We start from the raw sequence: 24,000 nt of genomic DNA on the forward strand, positions 1-24,000 counted from the left end.
TTTTTGTCCTCACCAGTAGTCCTTTAAAGAAGGTTAACTAGAGATTTCACCTGACAACTCTCTGCAACTCGTCCAAGAGGATGGTGGATCTTCCAGTTAACTCTTTCTAAGGAGCTAGTGTTTGGGGAACGGAGATGACTTACCCGGAAAAATTTCGGGTTTCAGCGAGAATCAATCAGCTGGTGTACTATAGAAAATTTTCATTGTGAGTGCTATGGATAACTTCCAGAAATCCCTGGCCTGGCTGAGCCACCGTGGGTCTTCGCTGCTTCATCGTCTATTCTTCAGGTACAGAAGTATTGTCAGCTACTCCTGTCTCACACGTGTAGTGTAACAAAATCATTATACATCCGCTTGTTCAGCGCCCAAACATTGCTGGCTTGTGCAGTTATGTCGAGTTATTACTTATGAGATAAATCCGGTCATCAAGCTTGACCGATAATATTGTCACGTTAGTACCTTCCTCTGACCGAAAAGGGATAGCAGCTTTCCTCTGTGTTGTGGCTATGGCGGAAGAGATTATATGGTGGTCAATACTTAAAGGACCGAACTCGGACACTATCTTAGCAACTTAGCAAGGCTCACATCAACTTTTTCAAGGTCCACAGGAAAGTGTTGGTAGAAAGGGAAGTGCGGCTCTCCAGAAAATTTGCTGAAACGTAGGAGAGTGGCAAATACGACTTGTGTCAGTGAGTCTACATTCAGCACGCATTTGTATATAGAGGGCACTTACTAGTTAGTAGTTAGGGTAACCATCGATATGCGGGAGCTCCTCGATAGGCCCTAGATTGTGTCCCTCCTCTTGGGACATTATTATATTTTGTATAATGTCTGTGCTTTAAATCTCTTACTGTAACCTGTATCTATAATGTCCTTTCATCCGCAACGCCAGCGGCAATAAAAAAAAAACGCTTTATTATTATTATTATTTGTAGTAGTAGTAGTAGTAGTAGTAGTAGCAGCAGCAGCAGTACGTTACAGTTGGCAGGGCTGCCGTTTTGATATTTAGTCCTGGAAATCTTTCTTAGGACTCTTGCCGAATATAGGATTGCACTTTTTTTCACAATATCGTCCATGCAAGTCTCATTTCCAATATCTTTCATCCTCTTGGGAAGCAACGTGAATGTGGTGCTAAGTGCACCAATTACCACCGAAATAATTATCATCTTATTCTTCGGCAATTTCTTTACCTCTCTGAAAAATTCCAAATAATTATTAACTTTCTCAATTTCTTTCGTATCCACTCTTGCAAAGTCTGTGATTTTACACTGTTTGTGTTGTGTGTGTGTGCGTGTGCGCGTGCGCGTGTGAGTGTGTGTGCGTGTGAGTGTGTGTGTGCGTGTGCGCGTGCGCGTGTGAGTGTGTGTGTGCGTGTGCGTGTGTACACGTCCTCTATAATCATACCTGGTCTTCTTACTCCAGTAGTATGGTCACTCTTTATGGAGGAATCCAATAAAATCCGGTAATTTTTCTTTATCATGGCCTCAGGTTTTAGTTCAAACCACACATTCAGTTGGCATCTCAATGCTCTCTTTTAGCTATGCAATCATGCCTCCTATTATACTCTTTTTGTGGAAGCTTACTGCGTTCACTCAAGGGACGGTTTATACTTTCATCTCCTTTCTCACAGATTTTGCGTTTGCTCAATGACTGAGGTTTATCAATCTTCGCCTTTATCAAATTCGTTTTACTAGTTTGTTCCTGAGCGGCTATAATTAGCGCTTCGATATCGCGTTTCGGATTTCCGTCCGTCAACCACAATAAGACTTCTTTACTTCCAACATCATTGGTTCGTTGCATCAATTGGCTATGTAATTTCTTTTCTTTCCATCTACTTGTTCTGTTGTTCTTCCCCCTGTTTATGAATTCTACTACTTCGGTAATTTTTTGGACATTTTAGCCGTCGATAGTATTCTTTCTTCACTATGCAGAACCTCATTTTTCAAACTCAGTATTGCAATACCAACGATGCCTTCTGCGTTTAGCAGTCCTCTGGCCCCACTCCCACAATTCTGGTAGGTAGAGTCTGGACTCCGAAAGGATAAAATAAATATCAGTCAGTTGCTGGGATTGATGTAATCGACTAGTCCCCCTCCCTCTAAATTCCAGGCCTTGAGCCTTTAGTAGAAAGGATTATTATTATCATTATTATTATCATTATTATTATTATTATTATTATTATTATTAGTAGTAGTAGTAGTAGTAGTAGTAGTAGTAGTAGTAGTAGTGGTAGTAGTAGTAGTAGTATGATAAGTGTACACCAGGCTCTTGCATCATAACGTTAATGTGCGCTACATGGTGATCTTATATCAAGATGAACAGCGCTTCACCTTGCAGATGGGGCCCAGTTAGAATTTTCTTCAGGTTGAGTAGCCAATCCCGTTCAAAAAGTCCCTGAATGCGGGTTGCTTAAGGATATGTGTCCAGAGGTGAATTATTCAAACCCCAAAGAATTCCTCTCAACACATGGTTATGATGCTCCCCCACTACTCCTACTCGTGATCAGAGATGCACATATCATCAGCCACTAAAGGACAAACTCAACTGGTTATGGTCAAGCAGCTGACAAGCAAATCTGTCGTTTTGAGCAGAATATTTGCATAAATTATTGTTAACAACTTCCAAAGGCTTTATAATCAGTTATTTACTTTTCCTGCCGACAGAAATTTCTTTAATTGCATCTAGGTCGGGGGTGGGCAGAATATAAAGAATGCGCAACAAGTAGAAGATGTCGACCCTACACACACAAACATGCAACCATTTTGCAGCGAAGAAAAGAGAATATAGTAAGATAACAGGGTAATTCCGTTAGTAGGGGAGATATTCACACACACACATGCTTCAACCAGCAGAAAAGAACTCAATCAGGTAAGAGAGTAAATATAACCTTAAAATAATAGTATTCTTTCTTATGTTCACTACGCTGAACATCATTTTTCAAACCCTCCAAATGTTAAATAGCAACGGACGATTCGAGCCTGCCTCGGATCCACATGTAGAGACAAATCTTCCGTTGTTTATGAAGCACAGATTTCAGCAAACCACGACAATGGTCGTACAGATATAGAATATTATATCGGAGCCGTGGAAGGAAAATTGAAATCTAGATATAACAACCATCTTTCGCATTTTAGGTACTGTGATAAGCAGTGCCGGTTCAAGGTACCGGAAACTTGGGCAGTCGCCCGGGGCGCCATGAGCCAGGGGCACCAACGATGGCGTGACAAAGACAAGGAAATTTCCACGACCGTCAGCTTGTACACTCCGGGGTGTCAGCAACCCTAGGGCCGGCCCTGGTAATAAGAGACATTCAACAACTCTTTCGGCTTTAATCTGGAAACTTAAAACGAAGGGACCAGTTTCGACATCAAATGGAAAATCCTCTCCAAATCCAAACCCTATATTGACGGGTCTAAAAATTGTTCAGTGTGTTCTCTTGAAAAACTGTATCTATTAAAAAGCTTGAGAACCTCCCACGACGACATAAGTTCGAGTAACGGGGTTTTTTCTGTATGTCCGCAATTCAAGAAATACATCTTGTCGGAATTTCAAAGTAGACCACCGGTCTATATAAGTAGACCACAAACATCTGGTTTACGTCTGCTTGACATTGTATTATAGTAAATTTTGTTTATTTCCCTTGTGTCTTTCTTCTCTTCTTCTTTACAGGTGTCTCTTGGTTAAACGTTATCTGTTCAGAAGACAACTGACACACGGCCTCGTTTTCAGCGTGATAAATGGCGGAATAAATTAATATTTGGGATTTTTTTCTAAGCTTATGCGTGCGCGTGTATGTGTGTGTGAAAAATATCTATATTAATATACATATATATATATATATATATGTATGTGTGTGTGGATATATATGTGTGTGTGTGTGTGTGCGTGTGTGTGTGTGTGTGTGTGCATAGAATACATTACGATAAACACAAGTTTATATTCATTTATATATATATGTATGTATATATCTATATATCTATCTGTCTGTCTGTCTGCCTCTCTCTCTATATCTATCTATCTATCTATCTATCTATATATATATATATATGTATGTATATATCTATATATCTATCTATCTATCTACTATATATATATAATATATATATATATATATATATATATATATAGATAGATAGATAGATAGATAGATAGATAGATAGATAGATAGATAGATATACATACATATATCTATATATATATGTGTGTGTGGTGTGTGTGTGTGTGTGTGTGTATGTATAAATGGATATAAACTTGTGTTTATCGTAAAGTATTGTATATATACATACACATATATATATATACTTATATATTTATATATACTTATACACACACACACATACATATACATATGTATATTAACATATATATATATATATATATCCATACGTTTATGAATTTGTTTTTGCAAAACTCCTGATGTGAAATCGTGTGTTGAAACAGGTATTGTTATATTTCGGGATAGACATTTTTATCTTGTTTTTTTTTTTTTTCCTATATAAACACGCTCACAATATATTTGTTCTTCACTCGTTTATTACTGTTCTTATTCTAACTCATGTCCATTGTCCAGAAAGCTTTCGTCACACATCTGTGACCACTTCAGCGACACCTTTCATCTTTGTGTGCGCTTTTGCTCCACTTATTTCATTCTGCTCTTCTAAGATGTGTATCCTTTTGTGAGCATGCGTTTGCGTCCGTGTGTGTGTGTGTGTGTGTGTGTGTGTGTGTGTGTGTGTGTGTGTGTGTGAGTGTGCGTGTGTGTGTGTATGTGCGTATGTGTGTGCGCATGTGTGTCTGTATGCTTGTGTGTGTGTCATCGTTCTAAGTAGCTGTATGACCTTCCTCTCAACCCCATCCTCTCCCTCCGTTGTTGCTGCTGCTGTCCTAAGAACCGAACATTTGGTACAGTTCCTGTATCCCTCTGTATTTGTGTTGTTGTTATTGTCATCGTTGTCACTGCCTCTGTTGCTGTCGTTGTTAGTCGTGTTGTTGATACTGTTGCGGCCGTCTGTAAAGTTGTGTGTATATGGGTTCGCCAGGTTGTCACTCGAAGAATTCGTCAATGCCACGTTTTCAGCTTCATGTTTTTGACCAAAACGCATCGCAGACTTTTGGAGAGCGACTGAAAAAGATAATAATCTGAACGGAGTATATCAGGTGAATACGTTGGGAGTGCTAGAACTTCCCAAACTATATTCTTGAATAGCATTTTTCTCAAAGTAGCGACGTGGGAGGCAGCGCTATGGTATTGGAGGAACACGCCATATCACCGGTTGCAGACGCAGTCCCAGGAAATTTTTGAAAGGTGAGCACAAAATCAGAAGGGAATACAATTCCAGGAGAAAAGGGTGAAATGACATTATTTAGGAGAGCGCACTTCTTTTCTTGAGAATGGGTGCACGTGGCTCTCAACCCCCCATCGTGGGTCTGCCCCTGGCTTGGCTCGTTTAAGCTGGATTGCCAGTGTATTTACTGAAGAGAAAATTCCGCGTTGACCGAGTTTTTTTTTTGTTTTTTTTAGTTATTTTTAAAGTATTTCTCAGTGGATTATCCCATTACAATCCCACCAAATACTGATCCTTGTTTTGTGCGAATGCAACTCTGGTTGTCTCCAGATGTTGCGAGCTTGTCGGGATTCGGCCATTCTTTCCTTTGCATCTTATTCATGTAAAGACAGTATTTTTCATCGCCGGTGACGACAGGGTGGAGAAATCTTTTGTGCGTGTACGTTCAGGAGTAACCTGGTATCGATCCAAAAAACTGGAGTTTGTCTCTTCCGTTCAGAGCGTACGGCACCTAAACAACAACAACAACAACAACAACAACAAAGTCGTCGTCATCGTCATCGCCGGAATGAATTGTTTTAATGTGTCAAAGTTTCATAACTTCGTAGTAAGTGTATATGTTTTTTGTGTGTATATAGAGTCTACTTAGAAACACGTGCGCACGCATACAGTTCCAGTCTTCTGTACATAGTTTTGAAGCATCGGTTCTAAAATCATTTTTTTAATGAGAACAGGTTGTTGACATATTGCTTCAAGCTGAAAAGAAACCTCCCGAGAATCAGTTCTGATGTCAATCACGCCACGTAACTCGGCGCACAAGTACTGGCAATGTAGTTTCGTTCTTTAATGTTTTGGAGTGGGAATTATTCTCTTGTTTGTTTGTTTGTTGTGTATGATTTTCTGTTTTGAAGTCTAGAAAAGTTTATTTCATGTGTCGACATGAGTGTTTGTATGTATCTGAGTATACACTGAAACATCCATGTGTATATGAAATTGGTGAAGGCACGTAGTCAAGAGCTCCGGATTATTAGCGGTTTGTTGCCCTTGAGCAAGGTTTTTACTTTCACCTTACTGCAGCCCACAGCTGAAAGTGCGATGAACTGGCTTCTCGCTCAATTTAGTGTGGGTTTTCTGCTCTCAATCACCGAAATACCTGGAAATCCTCATACGCTCGGGTCTCATGGGATTGTAGGGGTCGAGACATCATCTTCTGCCTCTTTGCCTATATCCCTCTTCTCTCCACTCTTTCATCGTAATAACAACCCTATCTGTATCCTTTTTATTATTACACCCATCCGCCGGCCTACTTCCACTCACTCCCACCTATCGGCTTATCGCTAGTTTTGTAGATTCAACGCTCAACTTCAGTTTTTGGCTCATTTCTTTATCCGAAAGACCAGAGACACAAAACGCTCAGTCGAAAATCAGTCAATATTTAATTCTTGATATTAGATTGATTGACTTATTTCCGATACTGGAATCCAGAACCGATAATTAAAATTTTGGTAGCTTAGAGGACCGGTTGTTAGCATTTTCATAGTTCAGCGAAATGGTGGTTAAACTGCTTTTTCTTTTTTCATTTTCTGTTGCAGCTAACCATTGAGTCTACATACATACATACATACATACAATACATACATACATACATACACACATACATACATACATACATACATACATACATACATACACATACACACACACACACATACATACATACATACATACATACATACATACATACATACATACATACATACATTCATTCATTCATACATACATACATGCATACATACATACATACATACATACATACATACATTCATTCATTCATACATACATACATGCATACATACATAACTACACAATTATCAATTCATCAATTCTCCCATATATATATATATTTATTTATATATATATATATGTGTGTGTGTGTATAGATTGATAGATAGATAAATAGATAGATAAATATAGACATAAAGACATACACATACATACATGTTGGTGTAGACACGTAGTTTTATATACACAGTTGTTATGGGGATATTCCTTCATTGATGTAATTGATTTTTTGAATAAGTATATATACATATACATACATACATACATACATAACATACATACATACATACATACATACATACATACATACATACAAACATACATACATACATACATACATATATATAATATATATATATATATATATATACACACATTCTGTAAGTGCAAACATAAATATGGATATAATCCAGCTATGCACACACACAGAGGAATGCATATATGATGGACTCACCTGTTGAGGACGTTTTGCGAGCGATCAATAACGGAATAAAAAAAGAAATGTTTTTGCTGAACAATCTTTATAAAGAATTTATTTTAAATGTAATAAGTTTCTGTGGAGCAGCCTACCCGCATTCTCTGCTCGTAATTGCTGCACAGTGTGTCAGTCCCACACACGGATGCTTGCTACAGAAGGTAGAAATGCAGAGCCCAAGCAAATCGATATTGATCTCCTTTGTATTTGTGTAACCAGAGTATACAAAAGAAACTATATAACCGCAATGTGACACATCCAAACCATCTGCTGCTGTGGTTGAGATTTTTGAACAGGTTTACTCCTGACTTTATTTTGCATGGGACATTGGACAGAACTTCCAAGTCATACGCGTTTTCTCTTACCATAACTAGAACTTGATCACAGGGTTAAGTTCGTTCTTCGTGTTGACAGCTTTTGTTTATGCTCCATTGATTTACTATACTCCCCCTTTTGCACTGAGTACAACTTGATCAACGGTTTTGTTGTTTACTAACTTGGTCAGCCTTAAATGGACAGATTAGACAAATCAATCAAGACTTAATTAATTAATCAATGACACTAAAGAAGTCAAGTGCTCTTGGACTGATCCTCCCAAAATACAACAATATATCAAGGAACAATAAATCAATTTGGTTAATTACTCAGGCGCGTCTTCAGCACAAAAATTCTTTTAAAAAAAGCTAATAGTTAAGTTAACAGACATTTATAGTCGGGGCAATCGATGAGTCACACGAGTATCTTATGACAGGGGAGTTTTACAGCTTCCTCGGCAGTCATCATTATCATCGTCGCCGTCGTCATCATCATCTTCATCATCACCACCACCACCACCACCACCATCATCATCATCATCATCATCATTATCATCATCATCATCATCATCATCATCATCATCATCATCACCACCACCACCACCACCATCATCATCATCATCATCATCATCAAAAACGATAGATGGTAATAATCTCTCTACATATAAACGGCAAAATGTGTGTGTGTGTGTGTGTCCTTTATACAAATCCACAATTTTTCAGTGAGAGGGCTCGCACTTTCTATGGTCATTCAAAACCATCCAAGGGTGGTCGTGCACATCTTTACATTTCCCCAGTCACCCTGCAAAGCCATTAAAAAATCAATAGAAGTGACATTTTTGTGAATTTTCTATCGAAAACCCAATCAAAATGCCCGAAACTTGATACGCCAATTGAATGCCAGCTAGCTATATGGGATTGGTCGGAGATTTGGACAGAACTCGCGTGTATGTGCGCACGCACACAGCAGTATATAGATGCACTGGCACTATGACCCGGCGTTGCCGGATCATAGTGCTAGTGATAGATATTAACCTATCTTTTTACAACATTCACTGCTGCCTGTTCGTTATATATTATACGGTTGTGTGTGTATTTACTCACAATCGTCATCAACATCTTCCCCCTCTTCTTCATTATTACCATCATCGCCATCAGCATCACCATCAGCATCAGGTTTCTGATTTTCTCGCGGTAAATAATTAGATAACTGGGGCCTCAGGAGCCATAGACCACTGTTTTAACTTGGTTGGCTTCGACTGAGATCGGATGAACTTTTATAAAGTAGTAGTAGTAGTATTAGTAGTAGTAGTAGTAGTAGTAGTAGTAGTAGTAGTAGTGGTGGGGGGAGTAGCCCCAAATCAGTTCTTGCCGGCCAAACATATGATGGAGGTGTTCCAGCCACGACCATACTGTCTTTTCATGCACGTCTACGACAACATAGTCAAAAGCATCCTTCTTTTTATAAAGCGATGGAATGTGGTTTGAAGGAGATTTAGTTGCTATTTCTAGCACGTAGAGTGATAACTATATGGGTATCTCGTAGAATCAAAAGAGTTTTATTGTGCTTTTTTCTGCTCAATCTGCCAGGCGACGACGACGATGACGACGACGACGATGATGATGATGATGATGATGATGATAACGATTACTACTACTACTACTACTACTACGACGACAGTGACAATGATGATGATAGCAATGTCTCCCTCCTTTCTCTCTACTTCTCTTTCTCTCTATTTCTCTTTCTCTCTCCGTTCCAGACAACAGAACTTCAAACTTTGCTTTCATCGGCTTTCTTTCAGTGAAAATGTAGAGAAACTGGCCAACCGATATTTCTCCAGGAGTATTCGAGGAACCAAAGCTTTGAGCTGTTGTAAATTCATTACAGAACCTATGTCATCTCGCTTAATATGTATTTCTTTATTGCCCACAAGGGGCTAAACACAGAGGGGACAAACAACGACAGACAAAGGTATTAAGTCGATTACATCGACCCCAGTGCGTAATTGGTACTTATTTAATCGATCCCGAAAGGATGAAAGGCAAAGTCGACCTCGGTGGAATTTGAACTCAGAACGTAACGGCAGGCGAAATACGGCTAAGTATTTCGCCCGCCGTGCTAACGTTTCTGCCAGCTCGCCGCCTTGCTTAATATTAAAGAAAGTTCTCAGGATTCAGTCTCATGGCTTGCAAAGGAGACTTGTAAATTAATCAGAATGGTTAGTCTGATACCCAGCTTGCTATTCTCTCTCTCTCTCTCTCTCTCTCTCTCTCTCTCTCTCTCTCTCTCTCTCTCTCTCTCTCTCTCTCTCTCTCTCTCTCTCTCTCTCTCTCTCTCTTTGTGTATAGATATATCCTTTTGTTTATTCTTTTATTTGTTTGAGTCATTTGACTACGGCCATGCTGGAGCACCACACACACAGAGGAAGAGAGGAGAGTGACCAGCAGAGTGAGAGAGAGAGGGAGACAGACAAACTCCGAAGAAGCGAAGGTAGAAATGATCTAATAATGAATTATAGATCCTCACTCCGTTAAAAATAGAGCAGGAATAAGTAATTCATTGTCTCTTTACAACATGGACAATACGTCTCAACGGCTGCGTATAAACGATTGTTGCAGCATATTGGCCATGTTTCAAATGATCCAATAAGTATACCTGTGTGTGTGTGAGAGAAAGAATGTGTACGTAGATAAGTATAAGTGTACGAGGGCTTTAGGTAAAAGTTCCTGGCTTTAGGTAAAACAAAATACAGAGGATCAGTTGCTTATGATCTTATGCAACATGTTCCCTTCTCAGATTCACACACTTCTTGCAACGGTCCTTCAGTTTTTTTAACCCTGTAAAAGAACTCAGAAGGTTGGGTTTCGAACCAGGCCTCTGGCGATACTCTTAAAGCGAGGAACTTTTCTACTACATACTGAGATACACATATATATATGTGTAATATATAATGTATGTATACATCTTCGTTAGAAACAGGAGGTTGGATAACCGACAAGGAGGAGGAGGAGTCCTAGACTAACGAAAGATCTGTACCATCAGACAACTGGCAAGTGAACTGCAACGTCCTCGTGATTGCAACATAAAATAGGAAAATGTAAAAAGGGGGAAACTTTGTGCTCTGCAGTTTCTTTCTTCTTTTAAATCAAGTCTGCTATGTACATACATACGTACGCAAAGGACCAAAGACCCTTTCCGAGCAGCAATAGGCTCTTCAGGCCTGTTCCTCAGAATCCGTGGCTATATATTTCCCACCTGGATGGGATGTGGTCCATCAAAGGATTACATATTTTACCAGCTGAGCGAACTGGAGCAACATGAAATGAAGTGTTTTGCTCAGCAATACAATGCATCACGTGGTCCAGGAATCGAAAACACAATGTGTACAACTCCCTAACCACTAAAACACGCACCTCTACACATACATACATACATGTGTACACACACACAAACACACACACACACACACACACACGCACACGCACACACACACACACACATATATATATATATATACGATACATATAAAGGGTGAAATATAATTAATTTAATAAAATTAATAAATTTCACCTAGTAGTCTTTCGGTATGGAAAGGACCATATTCGGTAAAACTTTATATATAACTATAATTATATAATTATATATATAATATATATATATAATATATATATAATATAATATATATATATATAATATTATATATATATATAATATATATATATATATATATATATATATATATATTATATATATATATATATATATATATACACACACACTAGGGAGTAAGTATACACACACTCATGCCTACATACACGTATATGTATGTAAGTATCTATCTATCTATCTATCTATATATATATATACACTTTATTTAAAGCAGCAGAAAATTCAAAAAACCTGTTACTCTGAGTTTCACGTTACCGTTCGTCGGACAGTTTTTGCTAGCAAAAAACTGTCCGACGAACGGTAACGTGAAACTCAGAGTAACAGGTTTTGTTGAATTTTCTGCTGCTTTAAATAAATCATATTACTCTACCACTGGTATTTGAGTACTCTTTTTTCCACCTTGTTTCACATTTATGTGTTTACTCCGGGATATATATATATATAATTATATAAATGCGACAGGCTTCTACACAGCTTCCTTCTAACAAATCCACCCAGAAGACATTGGTCGGTCCAGGCTTTAGTAGAAGACACTTGCCCGAGTGACATTGCAATTAGATTGAACCCGAAGCCAAGTGGTTGCAAAGCGAGATTCGAAACCCCAGCCATGCCCACAACCAAGTGTTTATATACCGTGACACTCCTTCTATATATAAAAGCGCCTTTATATGTATAGGTATGTTTGTGTGCAAGTATGGTTTGTATGTGTGTTTATGTGTGAATGCGTACTGAATGTGTATATACATAATTAATTACTTTTCTTAACTGATTAACTTTTCTATATAATTGTGATGGCTCACTGGTCTATTGGCGGTATATTTTATATTCGCTATATGTTCAGAGAATTACGTTTCTCATGATTAGTTGACGCGGGAGTGCGTAAGTGCGCGCGCGTGCGTGTGTGTGCGCGCACGTGTGTGTGTGTGTGTGTGTGTGTCCATAATTCTCTTTTTGTTACTTAGAAAACGTTGCGTTGATTGGAAGAAATTCAGAATAATTTTACAGTTTATTTGATATATTTATGGTTGATTTCTATTATGATATTATTAACAACTCAATGATTAAATATCGATTTTCTAGTTTATATTATGGTAGTGCATATTTCATAAGTTTTCATAACAATACGTGGGTGTGTGAGGATTTCTCTCGTCTGATGACTTTATAGTTTCTTATTACAAATGCATAGTTAATCTGGTTGCCTATGTTGTGCCAGTTTGACCTATATGCTAAAATGAAGCTAACAAGAAACTTTGGCCTTTACAATTGACAAATAATATTTGATGGTCTTTGATGTTTTTACGTCAGTTTTATTAGTATCGACATTTGTAATACTTGATATCGATATTGTTCTTGCAGTGAATCCCTCAAATTAGTCCTCATCCCGTAAACGCCTGATTAAAGGTTTTTCAAGCAATGACCATTCCGTTCTTTTATTCAGACTCAGTAACATGGCTGTCGTATCTAATATGTCCTTTCTGTTTTAAGATAATACGATGGGATTTCGAGATTTAACTACATGTATGTCTCTGAGAATGTATGTGTCTACGTACTAGACTGATGCTTATTTTCACGACCCCGAAAGGATAAAAGGCGAAGTCGACCTTGGCGGTATTTGAACTCAGAATGTAAAGACGAACGATACGCGGCTAAGCATTGTGTCCAGCGTGCGAACGGTAATAAGGATAATAATCCTTTCTACTATAGACCCAAGGATGGAAATTTGAGGGCAGGGGGTTATTTGATAACATTGACTACAGTACTCGACTGGTACCTATTTTATCGACTCCGAAAAGATGAAAGTTCCGTTAGCGGAATTTGAACTCAGAACGTAAAGACGGACGAAATGCCGCTAAGCATTTTGCCTGGTGTGCTAACGATTCTGCCAGCTCGCCGCCTGATTAATAATGATAAAAATAACAAAAATCATCGATATAAGATAATAGTAAAAGTATAATAACAATAGAACCTCACCTGCAAAAAAGGTAGAGTTAGCGACCAGCATCACAAAAAGAATATAAAGAAAGAAAAGAATGATAAAGAGAGAGACTTATGACAGATTTGTGGTATTCAACCGAAGAAAGACACAGCCTGACAGACGAGGCCACAATCGTTTAGTTCGGAAGCATTTGACATACAAACTTTATTTGCAGGGAGGTGGTTGCAGCGACCTAAGCGTCTCTCAAAAGTCCCGGTTTCGCGGCTCTACTGTGAGACATGTCACTGTGTGGAGTCGTTCCGCAGAACAATTCAATTGTATCCCTATTATTTCTACATTTCTTAAGGGCTTAAGGTTGGTTTCAGCAATAAACCTCATCCGATCGCCAGACCCCACCCTATTAGGAATCTTGTTGCAACACTCTACATTATTATTGAAAATTCTCATTTGCAAAAAGATTAGATATCTTAACTGAAATATTCCTAAGCCTTGGATGACTAAATAGTTTATGAATATAGGGAGGCATCATTGGGTTTATGATAGAGATACTATTGTTCAGAATCTAGGTCCAGCGTGATATCTAAAAAGTTGACTCTCTTGTTGCATGCCTTAAATGAAACAGAGAGGTTAAAATTCCCGAAGAAGTCCCGAAGTCGTTTCCTGAGTTCCTCCAGTTCGGACGGTGAACATCCAGAGACCGCAAGGAGAAGGTCATCTCCTTACAGACCCCCCACCCCGCCTCACCACCGGGCTTGGAAAACTCCACTTGAGTTTGTAAAGCAAAAACAGATCAACCAAGTCCGTGTCTGTGATAATGGCAGTGGTAATGGTAGTGATGGGAATGATGTTGTTGACGATACTGGTGTAGCTGCTGTTGGGGGGGGGGGTGTAGTGTTTCTCAAAGGCATCTTCACCATATTTGCCAGGTTTTTGTGTTGGTGTGATTGTGTTTCTTTTTTAGGCCTGGTGACTTTTTTGCCATTTAGGCTCTACATCGTTCCCTTTAATACAAGACATGTCTGAGTGGTCCGAAAAAGGGAGGGGGGTGTCTGGGGAAATGTTTTGCTGTTGTTCTGTTGATAAAGTTGTTGTTTTGAGGTTTTCTGAGCAAATGTCATTGTTATTTGCCCTAAGAGTAGAAAATATTTCTTTTTGAAATATTGAATAAAATTTAATATGGCATCGTCTTCGTCGTCGAACCAAGAAGGGACGAAAAAGTAGAAGGTGGTTTTGAAAGCAAATCTCAAGCCTTGTGCCAACTGTAAAAAGTATTATTATTATTATTATTATTATTATTATTATTATTATTATTATATTATTATTATTATTATTCTATGTTTGACTTTTGCTTTACATTTGTACAAGTTGTACAAGATGGATGGAAGGATGGATGGATATAACGTTTATAGTAGGAAGACAAACTCAGACCTAATTTGAACTGAGCAAGTAAATGTACAGACCTAATGTAGCATCCACTTTCACTCAGTCCCTTGGTGATTTTGCGTCATTAGTTGTGATGACTTCGTTGCCAACATTCTACTGATGTTCAGGCTGGGTGGGCATTAGTCACATCAGTGTCACTAGTCTGAGTAAGTCTGACCCTCCACTTTTCAACAAACATTGATCACATTTTTACCTCATACCAGATTTTAAAAACCAGAATATATTGTAAGAGTAATATACTGGGATCCATTCTGTTGACTTCAACACTCATCCAACCAATCGGTCTTTGTCTAACCGGAAGTAAAGTAAAAAAATACACTTTTATTTCAATAAAATTATTTTAAATCCTGATAGCTCCAGGTTCACACAAATATTATCAAGAAATATGTTTAGCTTTTTTAGTAATTCTAAATCACCTGTGGAACTTGCAAAATGTCTGTTTATTCCTTAATTTACTGAAGACTAATGGAAACATTGAGATTTTGATTTCAGCATTATAGTAATGTTATTTAAAGATATAATTAAAAGAGAAGGCAACACAACATGAACAGAAATTGGAAATATAAATCTTTGAATATATCTCCATGCAGACTAAACTATCGCCATGGAAACACTTTTTCTCTTCTTTTCTTTGTATCATCAATGCTTTTAGACTTAGATATTTCTGGTAAATATTTTATCCATTTCTTCAATGGTGTTTATTGTTACATAGATATACAAGCTTAATCTCTCTTCTCTCTCTCTCTCTCTCTCTCTCTCTCTCTCTCTCTCTCTCTCTCTCTCTCTCACACACACACACACACACACACACACACGATACCTTACATAAGTACAGGTTTTAAAGTAGAAAAGAAGGCGTGGCACTGCATGCCTCTGCATGATCATCAGATTTGTCACTGGTAATTTATATGATCACGTGATCATTAGGTTCAATAACGTGATTTTTAAGCAGTGAAGGAATCTTAAATCACCAACAGTTTATTTCCCTGTGGCTCAGTGGCTAGAGTGTCAGGTTTACAATCATGAGGTAGTGAGTTTGCTTCCTGGACCAGGCTGTGTGTTGTGTTCTTGAGCAAGACACTTTATTTCATGTTGCTCCAGTTTACTCAGCTGTAGAAATAAGATATGACATCAATGGTGCCAAGGTGTATCGGCCCCTTTCCCTTTCCCTTGGATAATATGGGTAGTGTGGAAAGGGGAGACTGATATTCATGGGCAACTCCTGGCCTACCACGAAAACGACCTTGGCCGGACTTGTGCCTTGGAAGGGAACGTTCTAAGTGCCATCTGAAGGGGGTCTCAAAATAAATGGTATCTACTTAACAGATGTACACACATTCATACATTTGTAGTTGTATTCACACATATGCACTCGATTACCTTATCCACCCATTTCTCCGCTCAAAGTAAAAGGTAGACTGTATGACACATGGGTACGAACAGCCGTGCTACATGGCAGTGAAACATGGGCCATGACTGCTGAGGACATGCGTAAGCTCGCAAGGAATGAAGCCAGTATGCTCCGATGGATGTGTAATGTCAGTGTGCATACTCGACAGAGTGTTAGTGCCTTGAGAAAAAAGTTGGACCTAAGAAGCATCAGATGTAGTGTGCAAGAGAGACGGTATGGTTATGTGGCGAGAATGGATGTGGATAGCTTTGTGAAAAAGTGCCACACCCTAGTGGTTGAGGGAACCTGTGGAAGAGGTAGACCCAGGAAGACCTGAGATGAAGTGGCTATCATGAGTTGGACGATTTGCACACTACACTCAAAAGCATACACTAACACTGAACCATTCTAACGAATTTCTAACTGCATAAATTCCCCTACTTATTAATTCCGTGTAATATACAAAGCATTTTTAATGTCATCACAGTGTATCAAAGCTAACTACATGGACCTTACCACATACATATTCAAAATCCATTATAACTACCATTCATACTAATTCAGCTCAAAGGACGAGAAAATTCTGTTGTTCTAAGAAATAACTTCAGAATTTTCTGGGGAAACAGTTTGTTATGGGTCTCAAATGAAAGTAATGTTTACCTTTAAATATAGCTTCACATCCCAAAAAAACTAACAGCCATCATAAAGGTGTATGTATGATTAGTAGCTGTTAATATCATATTATTCCTTCTAGGTCATAATCTACCTTCCATACAAATGGTTAGAATTTATTACTGAATAAAATTAAAGAATTACTGAAAGGACAAGTCAGTTTCAAGTAAGCTACAAATCAGAATATTTCTGAATATGTGTAATTTGCCTCTTGGTTTATTCTTATTTAAGCCATATATATATGCTGTTTGTCCTCTACCTGTCTAACTTCACAGGAACTGTCTAACATCAAATTTTGAGACTATGTCTATCTTAACATCTTCAGAGATAGTCTATTGTAAACTTGCAAACAGCCTAACCTTCAGACATATTTGTCATAACCTCATCAAACTATCTTTTTCATCTATTTCAGGTTGAGTCTATCTTTATATTTAGTTCTCACATTAACTGTGCCTAACTTTATATCTCTTTAGTCCTCCTCTTAATATTCAAACTTTATGAATGTCTGGGAACCTGAATTATCAAAGCTTGAATCAATATAAAACTCAATTGGTTGGATGTGTCTAGTCAACCATATGATGGATCTGTTTGATAAGCATTCACAAGATGGATCAACTAAAATATCTATTTCAGAGATAAAGTATTTAAGAATATAATGTGGTTGCACAAATTTTCTCTGACAATAGAGCATCATAAGTGAATCAATAATCATATTTATAGAATGTTATAACAGTTTAAAGTTGGATAAACAAGACAGTTCAGAAAACAATGGTCGCTATGTGGTCATTTCACCTGCTACAAATGGCAGCCAAATCTTCCTCAAATTGCACTTTTCTGTCTTGAAAATGGAAGGAAATATATAATATATTCTTAAATATGCAATGACTGAAAGAATTATGAAGATGGTCATGGATAGAATACCTTTGATCACAGGTCTGCTTAGTCAAGACTAACATGTTGCTAAACAACAACAACAATAACAAAAGCAATGCCAAAACTGTGTTTTGAAAAATAGCACAGTGAACATTGGTGTAAGTAGGTGATTGCCTCGAATGCTTCATGTGAAACAGGTTAAGAATAGAACAAAGATTGTTACAAAGACATTGAAGTTATTGGTAGAGCTTTAAATATCTTCTGATCAATATTGGTTTCTTTTGTCAAGGCACAAACACCTTATATAGATATTGGATGTTGTCACGTTATGTCATTCTTAAGAAGTATTTTCAGAATATGTGATGTGGAATAGTTTCTGCCAAGAATAGAAATTGCATCAAAGCTGGCTCTCAGATAGCTTACAGTTAACTCTTCTTCAGCACTAGCTATATTCCCTGCAGAAGAGGAATTTCACACAGAAATCTTTGACAAACTGATAATTATGCTTATTTAATACAGCATGAAATGTAGCATTCTGGAAATGCTGTAATTTCTGCAGACTTAATCTAAAGAAGCCATCTAAATTAATAAGTCTCTGCAAAGTCAGCTTAGAACCCACGGATGTTAAACAATGATGACGATGTTGATGATGATGAGGATGATATATATAGTAGATGAAATCCAGGGTACATATGTTTACATCCATTTTCAATCAAATTTCCTGCAAGTCAACATGGGATCCTTTGTTGATAATGTTAACTTCTTTTGATTAATGTATCTTTGGCTCGACAAGTAGCTAGCAGATTACCCCTCATCTGGATAATTACTACTTTTGAGGTTCTGTTAGCTATAAAACATATGTAGCCTGGATTTTATCAACCCCATTCCCTAATTTTGGATTTCTATTCACACAGACAGCAACCCTTGCTGCTAACTATAAGCTATAAATTAATTTTTTCAGCTTATCAAACTTTGATACAGGAAAATTTACAACCTTCTTTGTTCCTGAAAGTTGTTTTTTATACCTTCTACAGACTGCTTCGGCTTACTGTCTTCCTATACCTTAACCTTTGGATCTGAGCTTTACATATATAGTAATATATATAGTAAATTAATTTGGTCTCTAAAGGAACATAATAATCAATTTGATTTGGAATGGAATATTCTATCTAGATCCTTTCCTTATGATAAAGGTAAATCATTTTGTTCACTCTGTTTAAAGAATGTTGTTTATCATTGCAAACATTGGTAAAAATATACCTTTAGTTCCTATAAGTGAATTCTACCAGTCTATAAAATTCAATCTTTAACTGTCTTCTTACATTTCACTTCCACTAAATATATCTATTTCCACACCTTTAATTTTTATTCCTATTCACCTATTGAACTATATTTCTCCACTTTTAGTTTTCTGTTCATTTCTTTATTCCTCCTCCTTCTCTTTCTATAAATTTCTTTTGATGTTATATCTATTAACGGTTTTTTTTTTTAATAACTTACCAGCATTCCCTTCATCCTATTTGCAGTAATCACATTTGGTTGAACCATCTTATTGATGTGTTTTGTTTCTCTTTCTTTCCCTGATGAGAAGATCACATTGTTTTACATCATTTTATTCCTTCTGGAATAATACCAATGTCTTCTTCGAAACATGCTGGAAGTATAAAGATTTGAATAACACCTGTGTTTAACTCCATATATATATATATATATATATATATATTAGAAATGATGTGTACAAGAAGATGTTCATAATCCGGTCTGTTTCCTGTAGAGCTGTTAATTAGCTAATTACATTGAGTAGTGTTACCAGTTACGAGTTACTGAACAAATGTAGGAAAAATAAGGATAAAAGTAGGTTTATATTAAAGTTTCTGGATGGTTGTTTGGAGCCCTACAAAGTAAGTTCCAAATGCATATTGATGCTCAACCACAACAGATCCTCAGGGAACACTTCTATTGTATTAAGAACTTTCAAGGATTCCATTCAAGGGTTCCAAACAACCATTATATCCTGGATGAAACCTCTCTTCTTGGCTTTTGTTGATTTGGAAATGTTTAACAAGGTCTATTCAATAAATTGGTGGTCCCTAAAGAAACATGATGCAGACAAATGGCTTGCAAGAGCTGCACAGGCTATAAACAAAGATGCAACATCATCTCTACAGACCTAGTAATATTTCTATTGATGGAATGTTTTCGCTATAATGACAGCTAACAGCAATATCATCTCCATAACAACAATATTTGTTCCAAAACGATAATATTATATCAGTAGCAACAACATTATCTCCATAACAAAACATCATCTCTTTAATAATAGCTAATATTATTTCCAAGACAACACATCTCTATAACAAAGAAAAATGATGTCTTTAGCGATAGTATCTGTAATACAATAATACTATGACAATAACAAAAATATTATCACCATAATCACTCTATTATTTCTATAGCAACAATATTATCACAGTAACAATAATGCTATATTTATATAACAATATTACCTCCATAACAAAATGTATTATATCTATAAAAACATAACTGGCTCTGTAACTGTTATAACTACTCCATAAAAATAGAATTTTCTCCATAAAGAGAATATTATCTCTTAAAAACAGGGTTATCTCTATAAGAAAATATTATCTCCATAACAATATTAACTCTATACCAACATCATTACCTCTATAATATTTTGTTTTAACCACCGAAATAATAATTGTTATCTTCAAAACAACAATATTATCTTTATAATAAAAGTATTATGTTTTTGTTGCATCTCAGCAGATTCTTTCTGCCAACAATAAACTCATGCACAGGTTCTATTTCACTTCTTTATAGTTTGTCAATTGGTTAACTATTTAACCAATTAATCGGTTGATTGTTTGATTGATTGATCAGTCAATCAATCAGTCAATTAGCATTGAGATGGCTCTTTCATTGTCATTTGCAACCTCATCAATGATATGCCCTAACAATATTATATCCCTAAAAACAATTTTTATCTATAACTAGAATATCATCTACATAACAAAACTATTAAAACATTATTATTTCCACAACAGCCATATTATCCCTATAACAACAATTCTATCTCTACAATAACAATATTATTGCCATAGCAATATTAACTCCATAGCAATATTATTTCTAAAATGCCAATATTATATTTATAACAACTACAGTATTTCCATAACAGCAAAATTATTGCTATAAAAGTAATATTAAGTCTAGGTCAACGATATCATATCCAGAACAATAATACTATCTCCATAATAACAAAAGTATTTCCATAACAATGATATCCATATCAATATCTCTATACCATTAGTATGATCTTCATAGCAACAATACTTTCCCTATAACAATGGTGTGATTATGAACACTAGTTGAATACTGCAGCACAAAATGTGTCCTCCTGGTAAAGGCAGAAAATAAAACAGTTCATTCTTATATCTGAAGACAACTCTGCTTGTTAACCTCCACCAACAATTTGGGAGAAATCTGAACATAGAAACTTTCCACTTTCCTCATCTCTAGATTGAAGGTCCTACGAACCACATCAAAATGGAGCCAATCATGTGACTGTGGTGGTTAATTAAGGAAACGTTATGACTGAGATTATTAAGGATTGATTGATTAGTAAATGGAATAATTATTTCTTGCTTACTTCAGATAGAAAAACTGCTAAAAATCATTTGTGAATTTCAATGTTCTGATGTGTTTCTAATTAGATACAGATCATTACGAGTTTAATATTTCTTTCAGCCCCTTAACATCACACAGGCCCTCTAGTGACGGCAAATAGATACGAAATAAATCTATAATTACGATAGGTGTTATAGATTTTTATTTCCTGTACTTAGGAGCAGTAACCTCACAGTACAATTCACCACAAAGCAGGGTCAAACCAGTCAATTATTGGTTCATTACATTATCAAAGTTGAGCCTGATAATAGGTGCTTGTATATTCATTATTTAAACGTTTCTGTCCCATCTTCTGAGATGGTGTCAATTGCTTCTTCTGTGAGTTTGTTCAATAAGGTTATAACCAAATGCAGATAGTTTTCATTCAAGCTGTGGATTTGGCATCAAACCAGACACAGAAGTGAGTGTACAGGTGTTAAAAGTACCAGTTTTTGTGCAATAACATCTTTCAGTACTGCACATGTAGCATAATTCTGCACACCAGCAGGCAGTAGTTTGTGTGTGTATTAGAGAGTACTGTTGTTATATTATCTCCTGTAATGTAGGTTGTTCACGGTAGACATTTTGAGCAATCTCTACATTGGTCCTGAGAGTGGATGTTTGGACGAAGTTCAAACAACCAAGTCAGATTTGTGAATCATTCCTTCAGAACTTATTCAAACTTTTGTTTTGCAGTGTTTTCTCATTTCTCATTTCAAGTTTTATGTAACCTGGCAGTTCATTTCAAAACTCTGCTGCACAAAGGGGAAATGTATTCTAAGTTCACATTCTTGTGAATTCATTGGCTATAACCAATTCTCTGGTTATAACAACACTCCTTAATCCATATTCTTAAGAAAGTAGCATATAATTCCAGCTGTTTAATTCAAAATTTGATGGAGTTCTTTTCCAATATAAAGTAATTGCTTGGCATTTTGATGGTTCAAATGTTACTTTTAAGTCTAGGTTTTCCTAATGATAAATACAAAAGCCAGGATTTAAAACCAGAAGTCATAGAAAGCACTAACACATTTGCTCAGCTGATATCAGTTGCATATTCTTGTACAAACGGAAGTAACTAGTTTTGTGAGAAAAATAAAACAGAATTTTAATTAGAAAAAAGTATATTCTTTGACAGGGGAATACTTTGACAGAAACAGTGTGACAGAGATTCTGTGACATAAATATTGAGAAAAAGATTCCGTAACAGAGGTAGTATGATAGAGATAAGTGGTAGAGATAGTATGACATAGATAATGTGACAAAGATACTGCACAAGAGATACTATGACAGAAATACTGTGATAGAGATACTATGATCAAGTTACTGCGTCACAAATATTGTAAGACATATTTTATTGCAGTGATAGTGACAGAGATATGGTGGTAGAACTGCTGAGATAAGTATTCTGGAATGGAAGATATTGTAGCAGAGATATTCTGAAAGAAATAAAATGACAGAAATATTTTGACATTGATATTTTAATTCTAGAACTATTTAGAATTATCAAAACCATCTCTTTAAATACAAATTCAATTTGTTTTAGAGAAATTCTTGTCAAGATAAAATGATTCTAAATAATCTTCTATCCCTACCAATCTTGCCACTTCAGAAAATGTCAATAGAACTTCTGGTTTTATCAAATTTTTCATAAATAATTCATGTCATTTCCTCTGGTGTGATGGTCATCAAAATCGAAGTTACTTTATTGATTTTGGTCAATGGTTAATAGCATCTCAGTCAAATGGAAGAGAAGTCTTTGATCAACCTCTTTTGATTCAATAATTCCACATCATGATGTTTGATCCTTCTCCGAGAGGTCCGAAAATGGGTGCAGCTGAATGAAATTAATTTCAACATGATTGGAATTATTTATATCTTTATTAATTTCTCTTTGGGTTCCAGCTTGTACATATTTATATACAGGTCTTGGAAATTGTGGTCTCTAAGGAATCTGGAAACAATCAAAAGTGTGTGTGTGTGTATGTGTGTGCATGCTTGCACACACACACACACACACATGCACGCTTTATGTTGTGAGGTATGTAGATAAAGGTGGGTTGTGAATTAGAAGTTGACCTGAGTGAAAGAAACTAAATTCATTTTCAAAACTGTTGATAAAAGGGATCTGATGTCATACATCTATGGTTCCTAGAAGCTGACCGAATTACAATAATATTATTGTCTACTTTGGAAAGTAACTGGAAAACAGTTGCATAAATACAGTTCTATATTTAAGAGATGAGGAACTAAGTACATTATTTACATTATTTATATTATTTACATTAGACGAATATTTGTCCTATCATTTCGGCTGATATACCCTCCAGCCTTCATCAGGTGTCTCGGGAACATTTTGAACTAGGGTTCTCATTCTTAAGGTATTTTTCGATGATGATTAAATGATGAT

General features: G+C 36.5%; 1 protein-coding gene across 4 annotated transcripts in view; it reads left to right on the forward strand.

Moving 5' to 3' along the window:
* LOC115222322 (popeye domain-containing protein 3-like) overlaps positions 1-24,000 on the forward strand; it is a 61,680-nt gene that overhangs the window by 4,165 nt on the left and 33,515 nt on the right. The gene's annotated exons all lie outside the window — the stretch shown is intronic.

The sequence above is a fragment of the Octopus sinensis genome, linkage group LG19 (assembly GCF_006345805.1).
Source record: "Octopus sinensis linkage group LG19, ASM634580v1, whole genome shotgun sequence".
Taxonomy (NCBI): Eukaryota; Metazoa; Mollusca; class Cephalopoda; order Octopoda; family Octopodidae; genus Octopus; species Octopus sinensis.